We start from the raw sequence: 10,035 nt of genomic DNA on the forward strand, positions 1-10,035 counted from the left end.
TGAAGTACCGTGCACTGCTGCCAAGTTTGTTGCAGAGAAACATATTGCCAAACGTATAGATCAGTATCTCATTCCGAGTGAGACGTTAGAGGGAATCAAAAGAAATTCCTTAAAAAAAGTGACTGAGAAAATTCACCTCTGCTTCTATCTAGATGTGAAGAACTGAGCTACCCTCAGCTTGACCTATATTGTCCTAGTGAGAAAAAAAGACAGAGCTGTAGAGAGCTGAGCTCTCTTTTACTGAGATCTGAAGCAGCAGCTCAACGGGGGTGATGGACTACCTATCTTGTTGGGGTTCTGTCCTGCCACCCTTCACTGTAGTATCTGAGTACCTTCCACATGAAATAAATTAGCAGTGGTGAAGCTCCCAGTGGACTTCATGAAGGCTTTGGCTCTTCTCCAGGGTATAGAAAGCTCTGGTCAGGGCAGCGTTTGTTGTTTTTGGGATGGGGGAAGTGAGAGAGAGGCAGCTGATGCTCTGAATATTGTTCTGCTTATAGTGGGAAACCTAATCAAAGAAGATTTTGCTGCATTTCCTAAAGCTGCTCAGATGATGTGGATATATACTCCCTAGAAGGATATCCAATTAAGGATCAAAATTCCAGCCTCAGATGGATATTTTAATAATTCCTATGACTACTCCTTTGCTTCCTGATAGGAGGGAAAACTCACAGACATGGCAGTATAGCTTAATGAAGCGGTTCTTTAGTAACCCAAGGACACCCATTTTGATTTAAAAATTTTCCACGGACCCCCCAAGTCCCCCCCTCAGCCCCAGGCCCTGCCCCAACTCCACTCCTTCCCCCAAGCCCCCAGCCCTGCCCCACCTCTTCCTGTCCCTGCTCCTCCTCTTCCCACTCTCTCCCCTGAGCACGTTTGTCCCTCCTCCTCCCCCCCAGCGCCTCCTGCATGCCTGTGCCCCAGCGTGCAGGAGGCACAGGGAGGGAGGGGGAGGAGCTGATCAGAGGGTCCCCTGGACCCGCTGGAGTATCTTCATGGACCCCCAAGAGGCTGCAGATCCCAGGTTGAGAAACGCTGGCCTAGCGGATTGACCACTGGACTGGAACTCAGGAGACCTGGGTTTTATTGCTGGCTCTGCCACTGCCCTGCTGGGTGACCTTGGACAAGTCATATCATCTCCCCATGCCTCTGCTTCATCATCGGTAAAGTGGGGATAAGGATATTAGCCTCCTTAATAAAGGACTTTGAGCTCTAAAGATGGTAAGGGCTAGATATTAATATAGAGCAGAATTATTTTACCCAACACTGAATGAGTCCACTATTTGGTGGAACTCTTAAGCTATTTAACACTAGACATTAACAGCTGAGGAGAGGAAGAAAGTGAAGAATAGTTGCAGGAGGGATTTAGATACCGTGACTATGGGTAGACTGTAATTTCTCAATAAGTCATTCATACAGGGCACAGCTAAACCAACAGAAAAGGATGCCTGAGAGACATTAAAAGAAAATATTTGAAATACACTAACCAACAACAACAACAAAAAGGAAAAACCAAAAGGACATTGACAGATGACAACATGGTTGAGCCTTCCACTCCAACCTGCTGCTACAGTTACAGACTTGGGCAGACAGATTTTCCTCTACCCATCCTATTATGTAATCTCTTGATCCACGTGAGATAGAATTACTCGCAAACCCCCAGAAGCAATTGTAAGCAAGATTTCATTTCAAATTGCCAGCGATACTACAATTTCCACTCAGCAGGATTGCTCTCACCCTTTGGTGAACTCGCTTAGTATTTTTGGAGACCCAGTCCAGAGTCTGCAGCCGCTTTGTTCCCAGGCACATTTGATGCATCACATGTGAACAGCATGAACAAGCAATGGGATGACTGATCCCTACTTTAAACTAGTTCTAGCAAAGTTTACCAGGACCAGCAGCTAAAATACAGCTGGGTGAGAGAGGTAAAACAAGTGACACCATCTCCTTTCCTCCTTGGAATGCACTTTTCATTGCATCCACCAACCTTCTATTTAGACTGTAAGCTCTGTAGAACAGGGACCTTGCATGCTGCTGGTGCTATTTGCATAACAATAATGATGACCTATTTACCCTCTCTCATAATTAGGCCTGGAAGGATTGGATTTTTTCTGGTAAATGTTGTTAAACGTTGATTTCACTGAACATGCAAAAAGTAATGAAAAAATATTTCCATCCATGATAATCAAAATGTACAGACTGGTAAAGTAAGAGAGATGCTGCTTGAGAGCTTTAAAAAGTTTGATTTAAGGATATTGACTTTGTATATTTTGACATTTGTGTTTTAGTGGTTATAAAGCTCTAACTTTGAATCTCACTGTCCACTATCATAAAATAATTATTGTCCGACAATGGCAGTGTGCTGAAAATTTAAATAGATCAAAATCTAAACAAATGCTTAAAAGCCATAATTTTCCTCAGCTATAAAATTCAAATGGAAACAAATAAACCTCCCCACTAAAAATAACATTGCTATTGTCTGTCAAAATTATAAAAAAACAAAAATTGATTTCTGCCAGGGCTACTCATAATACAAGAAAGAGCAAAACCTAACTTAAAAAGATTGCACATCTTAAACGTGTAAGAAGAAAATGCTTTTTCATTCAGTCTCCAGTTAGCCTGTGGGATTACTGAATTTCGGAAGATTAACAAGGGGCTAGGCATTTATAAGAAAAAGTAGTGGTATTTATAGAGATACAGTAGCTAAGACTGAAATCATACAGGTTATTAAATCTGTATGCATCAGGGCCTAATCTAATGCCTAAAACAGAAGCAAAAAGCAGCCACCATGGGTATGTCTACACAGAAAGTTTGTCACCCATGGCTGGCCTGCATCAGATGACTCAGGCTTGTGGGGGTGGGGTTGCCCTTTCACAGGGGCTCAGACTCCAGCCTGAGCCCGAACGTCTACCCCACAATTTTACAGCCCCGCAGCCCGAGTCAGCTGACATGTACCAGCCACGGGTGTTTTATTGCAGCGAGACATGCTCTACGTGTTATAGGAAAAACAATGCTTTTAGTAGTCCTGGGAATTAAAGGCATTAGATAGTATATATTTAACACATAGGGCATGTCTCAATATATATTTTAAAATGTCTCCCTATACATCAGTTCATTCTGAAAGCCCTTCTAGGAGTTGATCACCAACTGGGGTCAGGAAGAAACACCAACTCAAGAGATGGAAAAGACCCATTAGATTATGCAGTACCATCATCCTCTCAGTGCAGGATAGGTCCCTATTGTAAAATTACCAGTGTTCGCTCTAATACAGTTTTAAATGCCAAATGATGAGGCTTCTACTACTTCCCTACGGAGATAATTCCACAGACGAGTGGATCTCATTGCTAGGTTTAGTATTGCAGAGTTAGGTACGCTACAGGGGTTGTGCTCCTGCCTCTGAAGCATCTGGCATTGGCCACTGTCAGAGACAGAATATCCAGCTGCGTGGACCACTGGCGTCTGTCACTATGGCAATTCCTACTCTGTGTCAGAAGACAAATGCTGTAGCTCTAAATGATCTGATTCCTGATGCCATATGTGTTAAAGATATATTGCAAATTTTAATTAATTATGATAACAAGCTGCTAAAACTGCCCCAATAGAGTGGAAACCTGGTGCTGTCTGCTCTCTACATTATTCATTCTGCTTTAGTCACTGGCGATCAATAAACTGCAGCTAAAAGTGACAGCTCTTAGTTGAACATATTTATTTGTCTGCAGTCTAGCTCTAGATTCTGAAGCAAGCAGTTCAGGCTGTCAATGCTGCACTTGGGAACGGAGAGCGTGGGGGAAGAATCAAGGCAGAGTTGCCACAATTATAAAGGAGCAATGGTAGCTGTGACGTAGTGACAATAATAATGCTTTGCACTTTGACTGTAGCTTTCATTTGAGGATCTCAAAGTGTTGCATAGTTAATTAAGCCTCAAAATGCCCTGTGAGGTAAAGATGGGGAAACTGAGGCACACAGGTTAACAAACTGGTTTTTCAGAGAGACTAAACACCTGCAGCTCCTATTGAAATATCAAACCATCAATGACTTGCCCAAAGTCATACACTGAACTGGTGGCACATAAAAAGACCAATTTTATTTGATATAGGATCTTTCACGCAAGCATATCAAAGAAGGCTTCAAGTACAGAGTAAAATAAGAAGTAATAGCAGAGGGTGAGAGAAATTAAGAGGTGTAGACAAGAGAGATTTTCAGCTAAGACTTGAAAAGGCATGGAGAGGTGGAAATACAGAGGATGTTCCAGAAGATAGGTGCTGCAGAGGAGAAGACTCATATGACCAGAGTAAGGGATACCCAAAGTGAGAAGGGACTAGACAGGTGCAAATTAGAGAGAGGCAAATCCATGGAGGATTTTGAAGTTTTTCCAAACTTATCACACACTGAGTGCTGAAACAGAAAGCACACTGATGAACTTGGAACTGCTGACATAGCCCGAGTCATGAAACACAGAGACTCAGCAAGTTCAATGGAGGTGAATTTATTGTAATAATGAACAATAATTAGCAGATTTTGGAGCAGAAAAGGGATTAATGCTCCCGGCCAATTTTTTGTAACTGGAGAGGAATTAGATATTTGGAAAATGCAATGGAAAAAAAAAGATCAAATCCTCCCATTCATTTTAAGCCTGTCTACTAAAATCATTTAACTCTGGGAAAGTGTGCAAATCTTGAGTTATGAGCATAATTTAAAAATGATAAAGATCTGACCCATCCTTTGTGGTTTATAGATTATGAAACAATCTAGTCTCCCCTGGCTTGCATTCCATGTGAATGTTCATAGCAGAGAGGGTAAAAGGAAGGGTTAGCGTCTCCAATTACTTCCCCCTCCCCCCTTAATTTCTCTTTTAGGCATCGATGTATAGTTTACAATTTAATTTTCTGCCTTTGTAATCTGTAGCCCTTGTGTACAAAATGTCTAATGAAAAGGGCCTTTTTAAAATTAACGTGGTATTTGGGAAAAAAACATGTGGTTCTATTTCATTATTGAGCTCCATTTATAAAAGAATAAAATGCTCAGACTCAGGGTGATCAGGTTCAGCTAGCAGGAAGCTGGAACATTTGAAGAATACAGCTACGTTAATGTCAACACTCACATGCTACCAAGCAGGCTTGGGGTACATGAGTCTGTTCTTGCTGAAGTTAACGGCCAACCTCCTTTATTAGGCAGGGCTTACCACAGGGAATTCTGGTGTGTGCAGCAGACTTTGGCTTTCCCTCCTAAATGCCTCAGGTAGAGGGACTTTTCCTTTCTCCTCCTGGCTCTCTCTGGTGTGCAATGATGTGCCCATATTTTATTTTTAAAAAAGGGCAAGTGAAACAGCCTGACATCAACCCTGGGCAAAATAATGGAAAAGCTGATACAGGATTCAAATGAGAAAGAACTAAAGGATAGGAAGATAATTTATTCCAGTCAATATGTTTTTGTGGAAAAAAAGACCTTGTCAAACAAACCTGATTCCACTTTTTATTGAGATTACAAGTTTGGCTGATGAAGATAACTGCGTAAATGTCATATACTTAGACTTTTGTAAGGCATTTGACTTAGTACATTCTGATTAAAATTTAGCACTATACTGTATCAATAGAGCACACATTCAATGGATTTAGAAGGGGCTGACAGACCTCAAAAAGCAGTTGTCTATGGGGAATCACCATCAAATTGGGGGAGGTGGGCTCTAAACGGGGTTCTCATATGGATCGGTTCTAGGCCTGGAATTATTCAATATTTACATCAATGATCTGGAAATAAATATAAAATCATGACTGATAAAATCTGCGCGTGACACAAAGATTGGCAAAGTGGCAAATGAGGAGGAGGGCAGGACACACGAAGCGACCTCGATTGCTCGGTAAGCTAAGTCCATTCACAGAAAATGTGTCTTAATACAGCCAAATGCAAAGTTATACACCTAGGAGCCATACACGGAATGGGGGACTATATAATGGAAAACAGTGACCGAAAAGGTTTTAGGTCTCAAGCAAGTCAACACTGACTCCCAGTGCGATGCTGTGGGGAAACGGGCTACTGTGAACCTTGCACAGATAAACACGGGATTAATGAGTAGGAGCAGAACACTCTATCCAGTTTAGTTGTCCATATTTTAAAGGATGTTGAGAAACTGGAGAGGGTGCAGGAAAAGAACCACAAAAATTATCTGAGGAATAGAGAAAATGCCTCACAGTGACAGATTTAAGCAGCTCGGTCTGTTTAGTGTATCAAAACAAAGATTGAGAGGTGATTTGATTACAATGTATCTTCAAGGGAAGAAAACAAAAGGTACCGAAGGGCTCTAACCTAGCAGATACATGCAGAACAAGAACCAATGGCTGGAAGCAGAAGCCAAATTCAAATTAGAAACAAGGCATTGAGTGTGATAAGCCATTGGAACAGACTACCAAGGGAAGCGGAGGTTTCTCCATCAATTGATATCTTCAAATCAAGACCCGATACCTTGCTAGAAGATATGCTTCAGTCAAACACAAATTATTGGCCTCAATACAGGGGTAATTTGGTTACATTTAATGGCCTGTGCTATACAAGAGATCAGACTAGATAAGCAAATGATTCCTTCAGGCCTTAAACTTTTTGAATTTATGTTGGAGTACAGGACAGATTGAGCAAAGCAAAATCTGTCTCCCTGCCCGCCTTCTAAGTCTTCCAGTTTTGTATTCAGGAAGTTGTTACCCCATCTGCTGAAGTGGAATTCTAATCTTAACAGCCACCTATCACTACAGAAGGCTCTCAGATGCTCTGTGAATCCAACAACTCCCTTCTATACTATTCTCTGAACAGCCATTGCTTTAGATCCAGTACAGACTTCTCCTTTCTTCACTAGCCCTTGCCACAGGAAGGACACTCATGTTCATCTGCATTGACCCCTTTTGCAGATCTCACCTTGAGTTCTCTTCCCAGGTCCCTGAAGTTACCCTAGATTTTAGTTATTCGATGGGTGTCATTTGTTCCCATATGGATTTCAATTAGAGGGAATTCCTCAGAACTCAGGAATCCTTCACCTTTATCATTTCATCCTAACACCTGGGAAGGTGCAAACTATTCTGTTTTCCTTATCCATGTCGCAGGTCCACGGCATTAACTGTAACACAGACTTCCAAGAACACTGCACTTGTTTGTTTAAAAACGGAACATATGTTTCAATGCATTTCACCATAATACAGCCACCAGTAAACAAAGTCTTTTTAGCTCTGCAGACATTGTATGGATGCAAATGCTTTTCCCTATCTCAGAATTGTTTTGATATGCTCAGTCATTGGTGACAAACAGTGAACAGCCACAGCCAGAGTGGTTGAATCTTTTGTGACTGCTAAGTTCCTTGAAAGGATAAATCAACTTTCTTGCCCCATTCCTGACCTGAGCAGTCTCTACAGAGTTCCAAGTGACATACTCAACTGCAACAAAAATCTCTTCTATCTGAATTTTGATTTACCTGTTGTTAGAAACTGCTTTGGAGAATGAAGCTTAGGTTTAAGAATTCTCTGTTTTGTCAGAATGTTCACTTTACACATTTGACAGCGCTGCTACAGTTTCACCATTTTACCTGACGTGTCAGTTTGCCCTATTTGTGTGGCTCTTTCACACAGCCATGGGGGAGAGGGAGGGGAGAAGAACATCTAAACAAACCGGAAAGTGTGATGGTAAAACCACAAACACTGGCAATGGGGATTACCTGAAAATAATTTTAACTCACTTCTCAAGACTCTAGGCACACTATGTCTGGAAAATACCCAACACAAATCTTAACAACTATTTTTTTCCTAATTGACTTTATTACAAGTCACTGGTGTCCCTTTAAGCAGGCAATTTCATTACTGACACTTTACAATGTAATTATATCACATTTATTACACAGATGAATAAGGAATCTTGCTATACCAAATAAATAATAACTATGTTAAACAAACTATTTTATAGTATCTAGAGATGGAAAATTTCCCTTAGGTTTTCTTGTCCAATTTCTTTCGCCAATGCAGGATTTTTTACTATTGTGCATCTAGTGCTGTTTTGTCCAGCCGAGTTCTACATGTGTTAAGTGATGAGATTACTCCATCTGTTAATAAAATCCCAGTCAGAAAATTCCAGTCCAAATTGCCCATGTATTAATCTTATCCCATTACTCTGAGTTACTCCCCCCAGCCCCTTTGATTATACCAAATAATTCTTTTTCTTTGGTGTGTTTACTCCCTTCCAGTACCTCTGGTCAGGCTGTGGGGACAGCAGACAGGTGCTGAAGAGCACTCAGGTTGGACAGATAAACCAGCTAGGGAGGTCAGTGACATGAAAGGCAACTCTGTGTCCCACAAAGAGTAGGAAAGAAACTACAGCTGAACTGGAGGAGGGGCAGGATGAGGCCACATAAGTAATTTCTGAAAAGTAACAGGATGTTACACAGAAATGCACTCAGCCAAAAATAAAGACTATAAATATGTACAAGTATCGAAATGATAAATGTAAAGGGGAAAAACAAGTGAACAAGAATGTCAAGCAATGGTATAGCGACCAAGCATAACTGAGGATATAACTTGACTATAAACTATACTGGTTCGGAGAAGGAGGTAAAGGAATTGCAGTATACCTGCAGTAACAAGAAACTTGGAAATGGCAGAGAAGCTTAATGACTTCTTTGTTTCCGTCTTCACCGAGAAGTCTGAAGGAATGCCTAACATAGTGAATGCTAACGGAAAGGGGGCAAGTTTAGAAGATAAAATAAAAAAAGAACAAGTTAAAAATCACTTAGAAAAGTTAGATGCCTGCAAGTCACCAGGGTCTGATGAAATGCATCCTAGAATAGTCAAGGAGCTAATAGAGGAGGTATCTGAGCCTCTAGCTATTATCTTTGGAAAATCATGGGAGACAGGAGAGAGTCCAGAAGACTGGAAAAGGGCAAATATAGTGCCCATCTATAAAAAAGGAAATAAAAACAACCCAGGTAAGTACAAACCAGCTAGTTTAACTTCTGTGCCAGGGAAGATAGTGGAGCAAGTTATTAGGGAAATCATCTGCAAACACTTGGAAGGTGGTAAAGTGATAGGGAATAGCCAGCATGGATTTGTAAAGAACAAATCACGTGAAACAAATCTGATAGCTTTCTTTGATAGGATAACGAGTCTTGTGGATAAGGGAGAAGCAGTGGATGTGCTATACCTAGACTTCAGTAAGGCTTTTGATACGGTCTCGCATAATATTCTTGTCAATAAACTAGGCAAATACAACTTAGATGGGGCTACTCTAAGGTGGGTGCATAACTGGCTGGATAACCGTACTCCGAGAGTAGTTATTAATGGTTCCCAATCCTGCTGGAAAGGTATAACAAGTGGGGTTCTGTAGGGTCTGTTTTGGGACCGGCTCTGTTCAATATCTTCATCAACGACTTAGATATTGGCACAGAAAGTACGCTTATTAAGTTTGCAGATGATACCAAACCGGGAGGGTTTGCAACTGCTTTGGAGGACAGGGTCATAATTCAAAATAATCTGGACAAATTGGAGAAATGGTCTGAGGTAAACAGAATAAAGTTTAACAAAGACAAATGCAAAGTGCTCCACTTAGGAAGGAACAATCAGTTTCACACATACAGAATGGGAAGACACTGTCTAGGAAGGAGTACAGCAGAAAAGGATCTAAGGAGTACAGCAGAAAAGGATCTAGGGGTTATAGTGGACCACAAGCTAAATATGAGTCAACAGTGTGATGCTGTTGCAAAAAAAGCAAACATGGTTCTGGGATGCATTAACAGGTGTGTTGTGAGCAAGACACGAGAAGTCATTCTTCCACTCTACTCTGCTCTGGTTAGGCCTCAACTGGAGTATTGTGTCCAGTTCTGGGCACCACATTTCAAGAAAGATGTGGAGAAATTGGAGAGAGTCCAGAGAAGAGCAACAAGAATGATTAAAGGTCTAGAGAACATGACCTATGAAGGAAGGCTGAAAGAATTGGGTTTGTTTAGTTTGGGAAAGAGAAGACTGAGAGGGGACATGATAGCCGGTTTCAGGTATCTAAAATGGGTGTCAT

The sequence above is a fragment of the Gopherus evgoodei genome, chromosome 5, assembly GCF_007399415.2.
Source record: "Gopherus evgoodei ecotype Sinaloan lineage chromosome 5, rGopEvg1_v1.p, whole genome shotgun sequence".
Lineage (NCBI taxonomy): Eukaryota > Metazoa > Chordata > Testudines > Testudinidae > Gopherus > Gopherus evgoodei.